This window comes from Diachasmimorpha longicaudata, chromosome 14 (genome assembly GCF_034640455.1).
Source record: "Diachasmimorpha longicaudata isolate KC_UGA_2023 chromosome 14, iyDiaLong2, whole genome shotgun sequence".
NCBI classification, from domain to species: domain Eukaryota; kingdom Metazoa; phylum Arthropoda; class Insecta; order Hymenoptera; family Braconidae; genus Diachasmimorpha; species Diachasmimorpha longicaudata.
Window position 1 is genome coordinate 3,877,710 of NC_087238.1, and position 19,128 is coordinate 3,896,837.

At 38.7% G+C, this 19,128-nt stretch overlaps 1 protein-coding gene and 1 long non-coding RNA gene across 3 annotated transcripts in view; one reads left to right on the forward strand and one right to left on the reverse strand.

Moving 5' to 3' along the window:
* LOC135169341 (zinc finger MIZ domain-containing protein 1) overlaps positions 1–19,128 on the reverse strand; it is an 89,889-nt gene that overhangs the window by 33,017 nt on the left and 37,744 nt on the right. The window lies entirely within an intron of this gene.
* Positions 1–19,128, forward strand: part of LOC135169343 (uncharacterized) — a 33,543-nt gene that overhangs the window by 6,140 nt on the left and 8,275 nt on the right. Inside the window, exon 4 of one of the 2 annotated variants that reach the window (XR_010300199.1) lies at positions 16,766–17,923. The exons of the other annotated variant lie outside the window; for it this stretch is intronic. This is a non-coding gene — a long non-coding RNA (uncharacterized LOC135169343). Of the gene's footprint in view, positions 1–16,765; positions 17,924–19,128 lie in introns of those variants that run through there. 2 annotated transcript variants of the gene reach the window in all.

Below are 19,128 nucleotides of genomic sequence, written 5' to 3' on the forward strand. Positions count from 1 at the left end.
TAAAACTATGTACTTACAGCGTATAAACTTTTTACAGAAATTGCACCATAACAATAATCTTAATAAATAATGAGAGTAAAATAATTTTTTTTTCGTTGTTGAACGTAATTGAAACGTTGAAGATTTTGTAATAAAACGTTATAAATTAAAAAAATGGAATTAAATAACTAGAAAAATTTGGCGCATCAAAAATAATGTTTTATCTGTACTTTATAATTTTATAAAATAAATTTTATAACTACATAGTTCGCGTTTCTATCCGGATAATTTTTTTTCCACGAACAGAAGTTTTCGCCACTCAAATGAAGACTTTATCAATTAATAATCGTATAATGGTTTATTCCTAATAATTAAATTGATTATCTCATTGAGATGATGAAAGATATGAATTTATTAACCTTTGAATAAAATTATTGTTGAAATTACTTCAATGAATAGTAGTAATTGTCGAAATATCTCGACAACTCGTATTGTCAGAAACTTTGTTACAATTTCGAAGAAAGATTGCTCATAAATAATTAATATAAACGTCGTAGTTCATGAATCTTCATCCGAAACTAGACTTTCTAATTCTCAAAATATTTCCTAACGGTTCAAAATAGAAAGCCAAATTTAGACCTTGAATACTAACTCCATAAAGCCACTGCAAATGTCAAAAATGTAAATTAGTGGTGAACTGTACAAAAATGTGCTCTTTCATTAGGTTGTCCTAAAAAGTAACTTTTCGGACACTTCGCATTTTCTCAAGAGAAAAAAAAATCGGTTCGTGTTGAAGACCTCCAACGACTTCAAAAGACTTTTCCACACTCGTAAATGTCATGAGCTATGTCCACTACTATCGAATAATTTTTTTTCCTCTCGGTGTGTGGAAAAGATGACTTTTTCGCTGGTCATGACCGCAAAAATCTGATGCGGATAAAAATGGATAAAATGAAGGGTCTCCCATTGTCGAATGAATAAATAAACAAATTCAATTTTAAAGGAAGAAATTGAAATAACGTAAATCAAATGAAATCGACTTGACATCGAAAATTTTAAAATTCAATTGGGGCAAAATGGTTCATTCAAAAAGTGTTGTAATGATGATTAATTAAAAAATTGTTGTCTTTTAAATTCTTTACCAAACAATTGCCTTTTGTTCATTTTTACAATTTCCTTATGCAAATAATCTCTCAAAACCGGGTTTGACCTCTCAAAAAAAGTTTAAAACCCAACTGGGGCAAAATGGCTCATTAAAAATCAACATAAAAGATATCGTACTTTGATTAATAAATATTTACACTTTTTTGGTGGCAAAATAACATTTTTTTCCTTCTCAAAGTGTCATAATGATAATTAATTAATAAAATCCACAATTTTTCCAATTCCCCACCAAACCATCAACATTTTCTTTCCTCCAACAATTTTCTCATACAAATAATCTCCCAAAGCCGCCATTGACCTCTCAAAAAACGTTTCACACCCAACTGGGGCAAAATAACTCATTAAAAATCATAATAAAAAAATCCCTAGCCTAATATTTCCGTACCAATTGACAACCCACCTTTGCAAACAAATTAAAACCCATCAGCTCCCAAAACCCCCCATCTAAACCCAACTACCGGGCTATCCATCTCCCAGTCTGATATGCCCCAAAAAACTCCAGTTTAAATTCCGATTACCTTCTCCCTTCGAACTAAAAAAAAAAATCATCAAAAATATAATTCGTAAACTCGCTTGAGCCAGTGGTAAGTGACCGTGAAGAGGCACGACACTGTGAAATAAGGACGAGCCATCTATACTTTCATACACCCAACACAAAAACTGTTCTCCTCCAGGGCCCCGGGGGGGACACAGGGGGAGAAGAAGGCGAGAGAAAGACAGAGAGAACCGAAGGCAACAGCCACATGAAACAGAGAGACCGTAAGAATAAATGCCGTTGTGCTCATATACGCATTCCTCACCGCTTCCAACTTTATCTCCTGATAAATTTCTCGTAAGCCAAACAAGACGAGTAGAAAGAGTCAACCTGAAACAATTTTGAATTTTCCCTCCATCCCCTTCCCTTCCCCACCCCACCCTGACCACCTCCCGCCCACCCCCATGACTCCTTCGCCCCAAATAACCCACCAAAATTTTTTTTTTAACGCTTTATAAAGTGTTGACGTGTATGAGGGGCCGAAGGGAGGTGAGTTGGTGGGGGGGGGGGGAGGGGGGGAGAAGAGTGAAAAAAAAAATTCAACGATGAGGAACGATCTGCCGATCCCTCTTGGTATTGCCAGCGCACAACCAGACTTGTAACTTCACTGTATTTATTTTAGTCCCAGACACATATAGTGGATCACCACAGCCAAGACGTATAGAAATACTCATTCTAATCATAGGAAATTCCTTTAACAGGAGGTGAGGCCAAATGAAATTCTCCCCTTCCTCTCCCCCCCCCCCCCCCTCCGCCACCCTCCACCATCCCCCTCCGTCCCTCTTCGTTCTTAAATTTTCCACCGAAGTATCTTAAAGACTAAAATTGAAGACGCAGTTGAAACTATAAATAAATCTATCGTCCCTTTCTCCCCCTCCCCCCCCACCTGAACCCCTTCCATCCGCCCACCCTACGATTCCATGACACCCCACCCGGTCCCTCCGCCCGGTTTGTTCATTCTTTGTGCTTTTTTTATATCTTCATTTTTGACTTTATTTAACGTTACGGAGTCGCGCCACCCTTCCGCCTTGTGGAGAGACCCCATATACAATATATTTAAAATAGATCTTAGACGGGGAATAACTGAAATAGCCAGGGCCGATGATCCCAGCGGTGTCGAGGACTCGAGGGTTATACTTCCTGGAAATGTCAAATTTGTTTGTTTCAGGAGGAAAATGGGGTGGGTGAGGTTGTTTTTTTAGTTGGGGGGTTTTGGGGTGGGTTTGGAGGGTTTGGGGTGGTGGTTGGATGGAGGGAAATGCGGGGAGAATTTTGGAAAATTGATTGTGGTAAAAAATTGACGGTGTGAAGGGAGTGGATGAGGGAATTGAAAAGTTTTTGGAGGAGTTGCAAAGAAATATTTTTCTGTGAGGGAAATTGATTATTTGATGTTTTGATGGTATTGGTGATATTTTTTTTATTTTATGGATTGTCATGTTGTAAATTGTTTAATTGAATTAGAAGGATAAATGATATTGATGAATGGAAATCGGTCCTTCGGATCGAGTTATAAATATTTGCATAATATTTAATATTCTTTATAGAATTGGGACTTATATAAACAAAAAATGAAAATCGTATTTGTGGGATTTATAAACAAATCTGGATTGATTCAGAAAAATATTCTCATTTTGGTATAAGAAAAAGGGAAACGAATGCCAAAAGTCCATGAAATTATCTTTGAAACACTTGAGAATTTAATAATATTGTTAGAACTGAAATTAATAACAATTTTGAACTTTAGAAATTGCCTCTAAAATGGTTATTTGCATTTTTAAAAAATAGCATTATGCAGTTTAATGATTTTTAATTTGGGAGTGAACTTAAATTCATTTTTTTAATAAATCATCAACACATGAACACTCGATTATTTTTAAAGCTATAAAATATCTAATGACAATTCAATACTTAATAATTTCTGCAATTTGGGGCTCCTGATGGAAATCAATAGTTCTTCGTCCGTCATCTAGACCAGATGAATAAAAAAATTCTCATCATCCTCCCACTGACAAACAAATTATTTTTGCCAAATATCCATTGACTTCACGAAAATATTGATTTTTTCAATCCTCTATGTCTGAAATAGAGTAATTTCCTAACAATTCAGTTTAAATTACGTCAATTATATTATTCTAAAACACGATCATGTTAATTATAATTTCGAGTAATTCCTGCAATAATTATGAGCATCAAATAATTCGTCAAAATTTTTCCCTCAAGAAAATCAGAAATTTCGAAAAACTAAATAATCATTAATTGACTTCATTCAAGGTCACATAGAAAATACTCATGATTATCATAATTTAAACCTAATTAGGTCCCCATCAGGAGTAATTAAACAAAAAAAATACAATTATCAAAAAATAAATTAATATTTGGCGAAAATAATTTTTTTTTCTCATCCATAATTAACAGATAATGAGTTACCAAGTCTCAAGTCTCAAGTCCTATTTCAGCAGTTTTCTCCGATATTTTTCTTGTGGAAAACATGAAACCACACGTGTCCAGTTCTCTAGACGTTTTCTTCGACTGTCTTTTCAGGCTCACGCGCAAGAGATTTCTACTCTGACCCCCTCTGTTATATGGGCCACAACGGTGCTTTTTTTTTTTTTTTTCACGCACTTTGAGCACTCATCATACTTTTCATATTAACTACTCTTACATTTTTCATTTACGTTTTTTTTCCTCTCCATTCGTGGGAACGATCAACAATTGGATTGTTCGTTATAAATCATGAGATATTGGGAGCGATAAGGATCGTACCTTATCAGCTGTCGATGAGGTACTCACTTGGATTTACTTTTCCGCTTCTCTTTGGAAGGAACAAAAATTTTTCGTAGGCCAAAGACCCCAGTGACAGAAGCAAATGCTTCACGAACCGGAAGATTTGTCGCGACAGTTGTGGACTCCTTTTACATACGCTAATACTCATGTTCTGATAACCTTGACATTGTGGGGATTTACAAGGTCAGAGGCTTGAGGGTTATCAGGGATGGGGTGCGGTAAAAAAATTAATTTTTAAAATTTAAATTTATTTTCAATATTTTTCTATTTTTTTTCTATTTTTTTTTATTGTGAAGGGGAGAACAGACAGAATTTTTCTAGGGGGGGGGGGTATTTTATGGGTGATTTTAGCTTATAACTATGTATTATAGTGCATTACTATATTATATTTTAATAATATAACGCGGGAATAATTTTGCGATGAATTTTTTCAACCCTATCCATCACTACACTATACTAATACTTCCATTCTATCCATTACTATGCTACTATGCTATGCCATAGTGACATTACGCCACTACTATTACATTAGTAACATCACTATGTTACAGTAACGGTTACCACAGGGTACACTAAAACTGTTGATGTCATCGGAGTCGATAAATAGTAAAACAACACCATGTCCCATACTAACGTTTACTATATCACATAGTTAAATTCACTATGAAAAACTACTCCCCAACATACTACCACCCCACATCCCATAGTAACCACTAATCAATACTTTCAAAAATCCTAATCCCCATCATACGTTCAATAGTTACCACTATACCAACTATACCAAATTACCCCCTTCCCCCCTTCCATCTGCCATAAAAATCCAAAACTTATATTAATCCAATAAAGACCAACCCCACGAAATTTGTTCCCTGAAATAAAAATCCATTGTCACCCCGAACCAGAACAAAGTGTCATTGTCCCATTCTCAACCCCCATTCTACCCACCTCTCCTCCTCCTCCCCCTCCTCACCCCCTCACAATATTCAAAATAGTTTATAATTCCGTAACCCCTGAAACAAAGATAGTTACCACTCGAGTGCAACGCATGGAGATGCTGTGTACAGTGTGTCGTTTGTATATAATACGGTCGATGATGTTGGTGAGGCGGGGGCGGTAAAAGAAGGCGGGTTACCCCCCTCCCCCTCCCCCTCCCCCTATCCTTTTCCAACGGCGATGGTGCGAGTATGCGCAATGCAGAAGATGCGGCCATCCGAACATTCGAGGTTGGAAGAAGAGGGAATTATAAACTCGCCTCTTTACATTATTTTTCCTCTTCTTTTTATTGCCCCCCTGAGCCCCCCCCCTGCTCCTCTCTCCCTCCCTCCTCACCCCACCCACCCCCTCCCTCGGAGCTCCTCACCCGTTTACATATGTGTTTGTGCACGGGCATGGAAGAGAAGCCGAGTCAAGTCCGCAAGAGAGTCAAGTGAAGTGCCCCCCCTTCCCCCCCATCCATCCTCCCAGCCCCTCCGCCCCCCCCGCCCCTTGCGGGAGGCGCGCAGTGGCATTGACCCCGTATGTAAGGTAATGCGAACACTGGCTAGAACCTTAAGTAAAGGGTTCCCATCGGATGTGCATATCAACGGGGCCTGCGGATCGACCTTTCTTTCTTTCAACTTCTTCTGGTTCCCCCTTTACCGCAACCCCCCTGCCAGCCAGCCCCCCCCCCCCCGCCCCACCCTTCTGCGTCGTTCTCTCGCTGGTACTTTATTTTAAATAGTTTTTTTTTTTTTATTTCGTCTCCGGGGTCTACGCTCGGCTGATTCTGTGAGAAAGGAAGGTGGCACCCAATTTTCTGTCCCTCTTTTTCCGCAAATAGGGGGGTAATTATGAAATTTGAAGGGGGGAGGGAAAAGGGGAGGGGAGGGATTTTTAATTTTTTTTTAGGGGAGATTCTGAGATTTTTGAGGGAGGGAGATGGTCCATTTTTGGTGGTGGGTGGTAGGTTTGAGGGGGTGAGGGTAGGGGTAGGGGTAGTGATTATATGGGGGTTGATGTGGGGAATGAATTTGATAGTGAGGAGAATTATAAATAAAGTGAAATAGGGATTAATATGAAAGGGAAATTAATTTGAGTAAATTGTGACGTGAATTTTCTCGTGTTCCGTAGTTTTTCTGTGAATTGTTAAAAATTCATGTCGGTGTTTGGGAAAGACTCAGAAGCGGTAGAAAGTAACTTTAACAAGTGACAGTATGTCCTCAATTATAATTAATAGGAATAGAAGGTAAAGTGGTGACGGGGATTGTATTCAGAATGTATCAGGACGAAGTAGAAATGTTTCAATTAAAAAATGTTTCGCATACAATGTCTGTGAATTTTTCCGTCAACGTGTTTTAAATTTCCCGGGTGAAATCATCCTCATAATAACAATCAACTGAATTTCCGTTAAGAAAATCTCCAAAAATCGTTCAATTATTCGATTCAATTGTTCAAAGTTTATGAAGGAGACGACAAGCGTTAAAAAATTCGCAAAATTCTCAAATTTTGTCTCTATAAAATTGAAAAAAATGAGGAAAAAGTGAGGCGACACTTTCTGATATTTAGGTGACATGGGGGAGGGGGTGGGGGGCGCGAGAGGGGGCTAAGCCCCCCTCGGAAGCTGACGAGCGTTAAAAGTTAAAAAAACGAGGTTAAAAAAATAGTGAAAAATACTTTTTGGAAATGAAAAATGTCATAATACCATAATAATTAATAACAAATGAAATTTTTAAACTTTTAACAAGTTGAAGTTACGTCGGATTGGTCACCCTAATCATATGAACTTGAACAGTGAATATTGGAGTCTCTCACACGCCACAATCACGCGCCTCTGGTGTTTTTATTTTCATGCCGCATTCACGTGCTTCTCGCGTAACCAGGAAGACTCCAGGAGGCCCTCGGACTCTACCCAGTGCACCAGGCACGACTGTAACCCCCAAGCACAATCACGCATGTCATCAATACTAAACCGTGAGCGAATGAGTAACTAATGCATGACACATTAATGTGGAACGATTAAAAAGAATTTCAATTTGCAAAAAAATCGGGGAGGGGGGAAAAAAACGGTAAATTGATGCAGTACTCAAGGCCCATTCCCCGTATCCTTGAGCATGGAAAATTGGCATTGGACGATCCACTCGCGACTCCATTACGTAACTAATTCTCCATTTTTAATCTAAAAATAAAAGTTAATGTCGAGATAAAATTCGTTGAAATATGAGAATTTTGCTGCAATATTACGGTTCAGTTAAGTATTATTTATTTATTTGGATTAGTCAACAAACAAGGAATTTTGCAGTGAAATCGAGAAGACGTATGGAATTTGAGAAAAATTTATTTGACGAGAATGAAATCGTGAATAAAAATTTTATTACTAGTTTCTTGGAAAAACAATTACAGCATTCAAATGAAGTTTATATCATTTATACGGTCGATCAGAGTTTTTTGTTCGATTATCGATCGGAGCGAAAATATTTCACACCCACGATTGACAGAATTTTCTTATTTGTCTGAAATTTGATAAAATTTAGAACTAAAATTTTCCCATTTTTTTCTAATCCAAACAAAAATTCAAAATTAACATTTCAATTGAAATGACTGACACCAAAAATATTCAACATCTCCCCTCCCCCCCATCACGATAAATTAAATCCTCGGGACCAGTGGGCCCAACACCCCATGACATCACCCACTTATTCAAACCCATTATTTACAGTTACTCTCCTCATTATTATTATTTTTACATAACAATATCGAACCCGTCCGACTCAACCCAGTCGACGTTCCCCAAAATCCCACGAAAATCCTTACCATCCCCCAAAAAACCCCGAAAAATCCCACCTCCCCAACCCCAACGCTTCCATTTCTCCCCTAAAAATCCATAAAAACCCTCCCCCCTCCCCCTCCACAACCCATGAATTTTCTAAAACCCAAAAATTTGAATTTCATTTATTAAATATTCACATCCACTTATTGGATTGGTGCTGAGCGAAATGACCCGAGAAACCTTCGATAACCGGTTGTGGCCCTCCGGATCGAATTCCTCTGTGTGCGTTTCATGTCTCCCAGTGGCTCGCGCGCACACGAGTCCCTCGGACTCCGACGCCCTCCCTCGCAACCTCAGTCCCAAAGAGAAAGAGAACAAGACGATGATTAACACGAGCAATAACAGTGTGGGCCCACGCGAGCCCGTTTCCCACTGTATAAACACAACAACCGCACACCGAGTATATCTCCCTCCCCCTCCCTCTCCCCGCCGAATATATTTCTACAGTATTCCAGGGGCCTTACTCCCCCCCCCCCCCGCGCCGCCATTCCTCACGACTCCCCCTACTGCCCGCCAAGCCCACCCGATAGTTATCGATTCCACATGCCCGAGGATCGATTAATTGGTTCAATGACTTATCGATACTTAAACCGCATGATGCGAGAAGGGGCTCTCGCTTCGACTTTTCAACGCTGCATAATTGATAAATCTATTAAATTTATAAGTTTTCGCGTGAATGGATAATATTAATGCATATTTATATGGTTATTTAGCATAATCTGCGGAATCTGTTTGGCGGGAAATGATTTTAAGGTGGTGGGTGATATTTTTTTTTTTAGGGTTTAGTTATGTGGATTGATTAATAATCGATAATTAAAATTTTTAGTTTTATAAATGGGATTTTTGGGTTTTTTTTTAAGGGGTTTTGTTATTTTAGGTGGGTTTATTTGTTCAGTAGTGAAGAGGGAATGAGTTGTTTGTAGTTTTTGAGGAATATCGAAGGATCTATGGGAGATAGGGGAATTTTAGTGATAACGTTTTTTGGAGAACTCAATTTGCTGCACAAAAAATGTTGTAATGAAAATTTTGATATCTTCGTTGGGTTTTGAGATATTCACGAGGATCAGGAAGAGATGGGATTCTTCAGTTGAGAATAGACTTGAAAAATCGTAAATTTTTTTTGAGAAATAGTTTTGAGAAAAAAATTATTTTTTAGAGTAAAAATATTTTCTTGGAAATTGTCGTGTATTGTTTGGAAAATATGGCGGAGTAAATAAATTACTTTTCACATCTGGTCGTGAGAACTGCAATAAATGGGGAAAAACTCTCACAGAGAAAACAAAAAGTGAATAATAAAGTTTTATCCCTCAAGAGGATTCAGTCTTCAATTTTCGTCACATGTTTGGGATTAAACCGCTCGAGTGCGGGGCACAACGGATCGTAAATTATTCCCTCTCAGGAGCTATGTTCCCAACTTGTCACAAATTTTAGTCGTTTACTTTTCGTAAAATAGTAAACGAACGTCACTCGAACATTGGAATGTGATTTCTGAAGAAAAAATTTTTTCATTGAAAATTGAACTGCATTTGACCGACAAATGTCAATGAACCCTCCGAATTGCCGATGATTCCGCGATAACGATTTACTGTTGGTAACCCCTTGAAGTATTTCCGTGGAATATAATCGGATCCATTGAGGTACGTTATTAATGAACGTCATAATTATATCAGCTGAATGGAACATTTACTTCTGAGTTTAAATCTGTCATTCGGTGGATTCAACAATGAAATTAAGCTTCACCGTATCCTGAGTCCTTCAGTCGGGAAGAATAAGGCTGTTTTCAAGGTTGGATTGAGCTTCGAAGGAGCCCATACGAGTCAAGTTGGATCAATATAGAATTCAACGATGGACGGAGAGAAAAATTCTTGAAATATTACGTGTCTATTTCGTAATCTGTCAGTCAAAATATTCAGTAAAAATTACGGAACAGTTAAGAATTTCTTTACTGGACGTTCCATAATTTTCCAAAATTTTCATTTCCTGAAAATTAACTGAAAAAATGCAGAACTGTACCGTAATTTTTACTGCACAGGGAGAAAAATTCTTGAAAAATTACGGTTCCATTTCGTAATCTGTCAGTCAAAATATTCAGTAAAAATGACAGAACAGTTAAGAATTTCTTTACTGAACGTTCCATAATTTTCTTTAATGTTCTGGACATTTTCTGGGAATTGACAGAAAAAGTGCATAATTGCTCGGTAATTTTTATTGCGCAGAGAGAAAAATTCTTGAAAAATTACGAATCTATTTCGTAATCTGTCAGTCAAAATATTCAGTAAAAATTACGGAACAGTTAAGCATTCCTTTACTGTACATTCCAAAATTTTCTCAAACGTCCCAGACTTTTTCTGAAAGTTTATTGCAAAAGTGCGTGACCCTTCCGTAATTTTTACCAAATATTATTTCACCCAACAAATGACAGAAATGACTCATAATTTTCCATCCATCCATGAAGAATCAGGATTCCTTCCACACAAAACCTCCCAGTTCGACCTCCAATCCTGGATCTCCCGTCCACCCTTACAACGGACATCTCTCACCTGGACACGTCCTACTCATCACCAATCGACCCTTTCAATGACTCCCCCACCTCCTCTCGAAACGGATTCAATCGTCGGCGTAATGTCACCTCAAAATAAATAAAATGATTATCTCCAATTAAACTACAACTTTTCTTCCAATTAATGTTACATTCAGGCCCTTTCTGCCCTCGTTCATCTAATTAACCCCACACTCTCCTAATTACCTTCCAAACCAACATCACTCCAACCCTTCAACCCATAATTCTGTAACAAGATCCTCTTCCTCCTGCCCTTTTCAAAAACCATCGAAACGTCCCAACTCAGTCCCAAATTTCCCACTCACACAATCATTCCCGTAAATCCCTCGATCATTATTCGACCAGCTAAATCACATGGTCTCTCACACGCGCTCTCATCGTATGGAATTTGATGGCTGCTGTTGAGCAGCGTCGGTCGTGCGCTGGCGCGAGCCGCACGGTCACCGGAGGTTGCGCCGCTCATTCATAGGAATTTTACAGGTTGTCAAGCAGGTTTGGCTGGCCTTTGTCATGTCGAGTATGATACAGTCGAAAGATTCTCACTGTCTCGTATGAAAACTGAATCGTTCCTATACTCCTTCACGGGGCCCTACTGCCCACTCACCAAATCCTATCCCTCATCGATTCCCCATCCGGGCAAATAAAACTAAAAAAAAAAAATTAAAAAAATTACCTGACGTTAGAATTATCCCAAGGACCTCTCTAACCAGCGTCTGGAGACACTGATTATTACCCGAGTAATTGTCGGCGTAATGTCGCGCATATTCACTCGGAAAATTGTGTCAGTGTCCTCGCAAAAGAGTTAACGGTTGTTAAATCGTAACTCGTACGTTCGGTGAGGCCCCTCGTTGCACCTCGTCTAACTACAATCATCGATATGGGATATGGGACAGGGGGAGTTTAAAAACACTAGAGTGAAAAAAGAAAAATAAATAAAAAATAAATAATAATAATTCGTGGTAAGTTGAAACTACCGATGTATAATACGTGAATCTATAAACATATACCATTGTAGGAAAGAAAGAGGGGCAATGCCGATATCGAGTAAGTATACTGTTAGTGGGAAGGGGGAGGGTGGTAGGGGGGGGAAGGCAGCAACATTCTCATCTAGTTGGTCACGCCAAAGGGGCCTCAAGAGGTGAAACTATGCGAAAATTATATGGGCAGGGGGAGGGGGGGATATTATCTTGGAGAACTCTGCTCTGAATGTTTTCTTGTTATTTTATTTCAGGCAAATAGTGCGAAGAGTTTTGATCGTCGATCTTCTGGAGATGATCGCTAATTTTAGGGGGAAGTGGGTGGAAGATGAAAGGGGAATGGATCGGTTGCAATGGGAGCGGTGAGGGGGAGTAGGTGGAGGGATTGTTGGAGTGGAGGTCTAACTCGTTTTTGAATTTTAATGGGAGATTTAGGAGGTTTGTGGTGGTTGGGAAGAGCCTGCTGACGCCTCTAGCGGTGGCGTCCTGTACTTCACAATCCCATATCCAGAAAACCAACAACTTCAACTCGAAGGCTTCATTACCATGAACTCTCTAGTTTCATGTGTTTCAAATGAAGTGAAATGGACGAAACTGGAATTTATCGACCCAACGGAAAAGGATTCCGTATGACCTTTTGTTGGAGGAGACTTCTAACTTCTGTTTCTGAACCTGAAGGGAAGATCCACTAGTCCTGCGTCAGTTAGGAAGGACCCACTAACGCCTCCACCGGTGGCGTCCTGTACTTCACTCCCTCATCCAGTAAACCAACAATTACAAATCGAATAATCTTAACCACAATGAACTCTCTCCTGTCGTCATGTGCACGAAACTGGAGCTTATCGACCCAACGGAAAAGAATTCCGTGTGACCTTTGGCTGCAGGAGACTTCTAACTTCTGTTTCTGAACCTGGAGGGAAGATCCACTAGTCCTGCGTCAGTTAGGAAGGACCCACTAACGCCTCCACCGGTGGCGTCCTGTACTTCACTCCTCCATCCAGTAAACCAACAACTCCAACTCGAATAATCTTCACCACAATGAACTCTCTCCTTTCGTCATGTGTTCCAAACCAAGAGTTCAATACCACCGAAATAAAAAATAATGAAAGCATTCATTGCTCTCCTCTTATTCCTTTTCCTCCGTCTCGATCTTCCTCATTCGTTAAACTCGAACAAAAAAAAAAACATCCCAACTACTTCTTATAATTTGCATAGTTACCAACTTTATATTGAAGCGCCGAGAGAAGTCGTCGGTAAGAGGAGTAGGGGATATGGAATGAGCTCCAGAGGAACCAGAGGAGAAAAACTGGAAACCTCTTTCCATCGATCGTTATCCCAGTTGAAGGAGGCAACGAGAGAGGAGAGAGGTACCTATCCACCTCCTTCACTTTGTTTCAAACCGCGTTTCATCCTCTCTCTCATTCTCTTCTTAACCATCTCACTCTATTATTCCACCTCCCAACTTGACTTACCTCCTGGCGCATTCCATTCGCCAGTTCGGAGACAATCTGCATTCACCAGTTGGATATATACGAGACGGGTTCCATCGGCGCTTGGTAAAAGGGAGTAAAGGAGGAACCGATGGAAACAAAAACGTAGACGATCTTGTTTCCACACACGTTGAAGAGGTGTTCACTGATCGCTCTCCCTCACAGACACCGAAAACATCTTCCTAAATTTATCAGCATCGTAAGGCGTAAGGATTATCCCTTAGCGATTCGTGTGAGTTGTGTCATTTGGAATTTATCAATATTATTTATGTCAAGAGAGAACGTTGTGATATGTCGAGATCACGAGGCGATGATTGGGTTTTCATAGGTAATTAGCGACTGTTAGGATGGACAATGGCTCGTGATTTCGATGATCTGATGAACGGAAACCGAAAAAACGTCAGCTGATGAGAATTTGAAAGGCTGGCACACGAGTAATTGGATTGTTTTCAGTAATTATGAGGCTTAATGAAGAGATGAAAATGTCTTTTACTGAAGGAAGAAAACATCGTTGGTTAAGAAATATTTTTCGATTATATAAAATACACAAGAGCCGGTTTAGAATTACCGGTCATTAGGGAAATCTCCCTTTTAAATTTTCTTGGATATAAACGACTTGTCATCGATCGAATCCTGTGGTTAATCAAGTCAAAGAATCGATTTGGATCAAACCCTTTTCTTAAGGTGAATTATGAAATGAAAAAATTCCCTGAAATGAGACCGATTTTTGAACACGACTTGAAGTATTTTATTTTCTTGCGAAATTACTGAATTTTAACCAAAATTTGTGGAAAAAAAATTTGTTAGGTCAATCCAAAAGTGGGAAAGCCAATAAAATGAAGTGTCGCAAGATTGTGATTCATCGCATTGATGGATATTCACTGCAATTTGCACAAATAACAAGACAGTTGAAAAAAATCTCTTCATGAACAATTTGAATGTAATTGAACTCATTTTGTTGGAACATTCTCTATCCAGTTGCTTTCACATGACGAGCATTGAACTATTTGAATGACTCCCGATGTTTTATTCCTCTATCTAAAAACGTCGACAGACAAGTCATGATCGACCCTTCATTCAAAATTGAATGTTCTTTGAAAACACGAAAAAATACCAAAAAACTAAACAATACTATTCTAACTATTCAACAATATTGAGACTGTTTAGTATGTGCGGACAAATTAATCGTCTGTCGATAGCTATTTCCAATCCTTCTCAGTATTTTATAATTTTTCTCAGAACAGTATCGAAACGTTTAGAACAGTTTTATTGAAAAGAGCAAAAACAATATGATTATATTACAGACCTATATAAGTCTATATCAATACTATGAGGTCATTGTTTCCTGGAGACACCGTCTGCGTGGTCTTACGCCGAAAACTCCAGTTTATGTTTATTAAATAATATAAAGAAATCTTTGTTCATTGAAAGAAAGAAACCATGATGACGATGCTTTGGTTTTTGAGATTTTTAAGATCGTTTGTCAGTTCGTCGACTGCTCTCGAAGTGTGAACACATAATCATCAGAATAAAACTGCTCTGACTTATATCGTCAATTTTTTCTTTCATTAACCTGACTTCCAATTATTAAAATTTAATAAGTTTTAATAAACAGAGACATCAAGGAATGATCGAACAAGGGCCGTTTGTCAAATGGGCCCAGAGTGTGAAAACTCTGCAATATCCGTAATGTTAATAAAAAATATCAAATCCCCATGATTTTATTAATTTTGATTTTCCCAAATCTCCAGTGATTTCCGTTCGGAATGATATCATAAATGTAAACGGCCAATTGTCCCTTCAAATCAATGATTCAAAATAATTTCCGAATAATCCGCCTCCATTTGTTCCCTCAATTTTCACTGACTCCCGAGGTATGCAGTCAAACACGTCCGTTATAGTACCTTGTATGTGCACCAAGTACCAAGATGGTCCGTGTAGGTGGCCCGCGGAGAAGGAAGAAAACTCGAGAAGAGCGATAAAAAATACAAAAGGTACAGCGAAATCCCCCGCAAGAAGGAGAAACAGGAGAAATGAAAAAGAAAAAAAAAATACAATGATAAAACGAATGAGAGGAGTCCTCTTGGCTGGTTGGAGTGGGGTCAGTGACGCGCGCGTTCCTGATGCCCAAGAGCTAACGCAGGCCAGTTGAGAGGCAGTGATGGTGGTGGCCCAAGGGTGGTGGCCTCTTTATATATCACCACGAGAATCTTGAATTCGGCCTCCAACAAGAGCTGTACCGTTTTACACACAACAAAGAAATTTAATCCATCGAAAGAAATTTAATAATTACCAGATGGTGAGAAATAATTAATAAAAATTGCATATTTTTCCGGGGAAATGACGTCATTTTTTACACTGACTTCACTGACACTTCAAAGTCCCTTCGCTCCCATTATTATTTTTTTTAATTAATTGGATGCTGGGAGGGGAGGAAAAGCTAGTGAAATTCGAGAAAACTTGCCCCGTGAATTCCGAGTCAATAAAAAACCAAAAAATTTTGACAATCACGTGAGAAAATGGTTTATTTCGTAGGATCTCAATGACACCAACCAACGTTCATTCGACCCCAATGAATAATTATAAAAAATTATCAAAAGCGCGAGGTGGACCCGTCGCCATCATGGAACCGCCTTCCATCCAAAGCGGGAGGGGGGGCTACCCATTCAAGATGGCATTCCATATGACGACAATCTGATGACATTCCGTTACACCAGAAAATATTACAAAACGGAAACGACTTTAATAAAAAATGGACAATCCTCTCAAAAAGAAAAAATAAAATTCAGCAAAAAAAAGAAAAAAGGGGAGGGGGGGATAGCTTGTTTACCACCAGCTAGTTCGTCATAAACGTCTCGACGACTTCTCAATGTACCTCCCCAAGAAAAATTCATCATATTAACCCCAGCCACATTACTACCCCACCCCGAAGCAATGAAGTTCTGCGGTCATACTCAACTTAAAAAAAAAATGCCTCATAAGTCCCAGTGTATTTCACACAGTGCGAAACATGTCTCGGTATTTTACGAGTTACTTCGTTCCTCATTTTACGTTTCCATTCTTTCCTCTCTCATTTTCAAGAGTATTTCACAAGTCGAGTGTTATCGTCCCTCAGTTATCGAGCGTTTTGTTCTGGTCTGTTCTGTTCCAAAGTGATGAGTGAGATGAAGAAGAGAGAGAATCCCAGGAATCGGTTTGACGGTGAGGCAAAGGGAAGGGGAAGGGAGGGGGGGGGGTGAAGGGTGGTAGTGGTGAGAGGTGAAAATAGTCAAGACAGAGAAGGAAGGAATGATGGAATAAAAGAACTAGGAAGGAAACGAGCTGGCATTCTGATCAAGCCGGTTTTCCCACCACCTTCGAACTCTTACCTTCCGAGCCCTTTGACACGTGTTCTTACCGATGCATTACGGAATCACATATAACATCGGTATTATTATTATTATTTCGATTTATTTCCGGTATTTTTTTTAGGACTGAAGGAAATGATCGACGGCAGATTGTTGGCCGTGTGTTGGGCGGTTGGAATTGTTTACTGACGACTGGAACTGATGATGGAAGGAGATGGTGAAAATTCAATAAGCACATCCTGTCTTGAAGGCTCCTCCATCGAGGTCGAGATGGGGAGAAACCGCCATTATCGAGTAACCCAAAACGATTATTTTCCGTGTATTATAAATATCGGTATCGTTTAATGTGTTGGCAAGTAATGGCCGTGGATCGCTTGATTACACTCGGAGAAGAAATTATTTTTCCTAAATGTTCATTTACTTCAGAGAATTATTGATTTTACCAATTCTTCATTTCTGAAATCAAGTAATTCCCTGACAATTTTGATTGAGTTTGAACTGCGGCAATTATATTGTTCTAGAACGTGATCATGTTAATTATAACGTTGAGTGAATGAACTGCTGGAATAATTATGAGGATTAAATAATTCATCGCAGTTCTTTCCTCAAGAAAATCCGAACTTTAGAAAAATGAAATAATTATTAATGGAGTTCATTCAAGGTCACGCCGAGTATTCTGATTATTATAATTTGAAATTAAGTCTATCCCCATTCGAGAGTGATCAGATCCACAAAAATACAATTTTGAAAAAAATAAAGACTCCAGAGAAGTATTTATTTATTTTTTATAATATTTACTGTAAACTCTGTGGAGAAGGGGGGGGGAGGGTGGTATTTATAATAAATAATTCAAAGGAGTATTTCTTTTATCTAGTTAACTGTTGAAAACTTTTGTTGGATGAAAATTCTGATAAGTTTAGGGTACGGTATATGCTGTTTTGTTGGGCCCAGAGTTGCATGAGTGGGACCTTTGTTAATGTGAGTCATCAGGCCCAGAGTGTTGTATCTGTTTGTCATTTTAGTTCGTTTTTCTGATAAGAAGAACCGCAGCGGATGTGTCTTTCCGAGCGAATAAATAAAAAAATTATTACAAATTACCCCATGTTCCAATAATTTTATAAATTTTCAATAAAAATAATATCCACTAATTAAATCGGCAAATTGGAATTTACCTAATGCAATTCATATGAACTAGATTGGAGTAATAAAAATTCGTCGAAATTTGAAATACTCTTGATTTATTTGAACCCAAAAATCTTGAGCGCGTGTCCGCCCAGTGACGCGGGAATGAGACAGTGGCGCCATCAGGAGTCTGTCCCTCCCCAGCGTCTCTCGTCTTCTCTTCTGTAACTTCTCTCTCCCTCATTTTTATTGGTGAGTTAAAGGTATAGTATGAGAACTGAGCAAACTTGCATTGTGTGAATTCTCTCGTGAAACACCTACTGGATGGAAAGAGAGTGCGACTCGTGCGTCCGTTTGCTCCAGGTATACGATGGGCAATTGAGGGGGTCCGGTTTTATGTGTGAAAGACACGTAAGGAAGGCGAGCAGACGAGTGGGAGGAAGATTCAATTTTTTTTTTTCAAGGGATGTTGTCGGCTGAGGGGAGATGGGAAACGAGAAGAATGAAAACGAGATGTGAAAGGGAACGAACGGCAGACATGAGCATCGGTGGTGAGAGGGGTAAAAATATCGAAAGGGGGTGAAAACTGGTAATTTTAGCAACTTTTTTTTTAAATAAAATCACTGAGCAAAATAAAATTCAAATATTGAGAGAATTAACTTGAGAAAATCATCAAAAAAATTTAAATTTTTAGACACTGACGACTTTTTCAATTTCTAAAAATTACTGCAAAATGAAAATTTATTGAAAAAGTTATCGTGCGAAAATTTACAAATTTGAAAAATGTCTGAATGACTTAAATAAATTAAACGAATACTAATATTAATATCGACGAATTGCAATGCAGTCATCCAAATTAAAAAATTTCCACCTCAACCCCAATACCCAAAATTACATCTGCAACCCCATCATGTTCCATCAAATGTTCTCACCCATCACCCCCCCCCCCCCAGTCAATAAGAAAAATATTTTCCCGGAGAGTCTTAAAATGTTGAAAATATTTTCGAACCCAACATGAACAATCGACCCATTGTAAACCTCTCAGAGAATAACGGTAAATCCTCTGGTTATTTACGACCTAAACAGCCCAACACGTGGACAACCCCATCGACAAAAGGGCCTTGTCTTTGGGGTAAACCTCTCGCCCTGGAGGAACCAAGTGCAAGGCACATTTTCGAATGCTCCCCGGACTAAATTACATCGGATTATCCACCTCGCCACAATTATATCGAGTCCCTCACTACAAACTAAATATTTTAAACTGAACAAAAATCTAGACATGAAACTAAATCAATTTAATTTCTAAATTAAAGTGAGTTTGTAAATTGTAAGAGGTAAAAATTTACACCAACAAAATCTTCATTC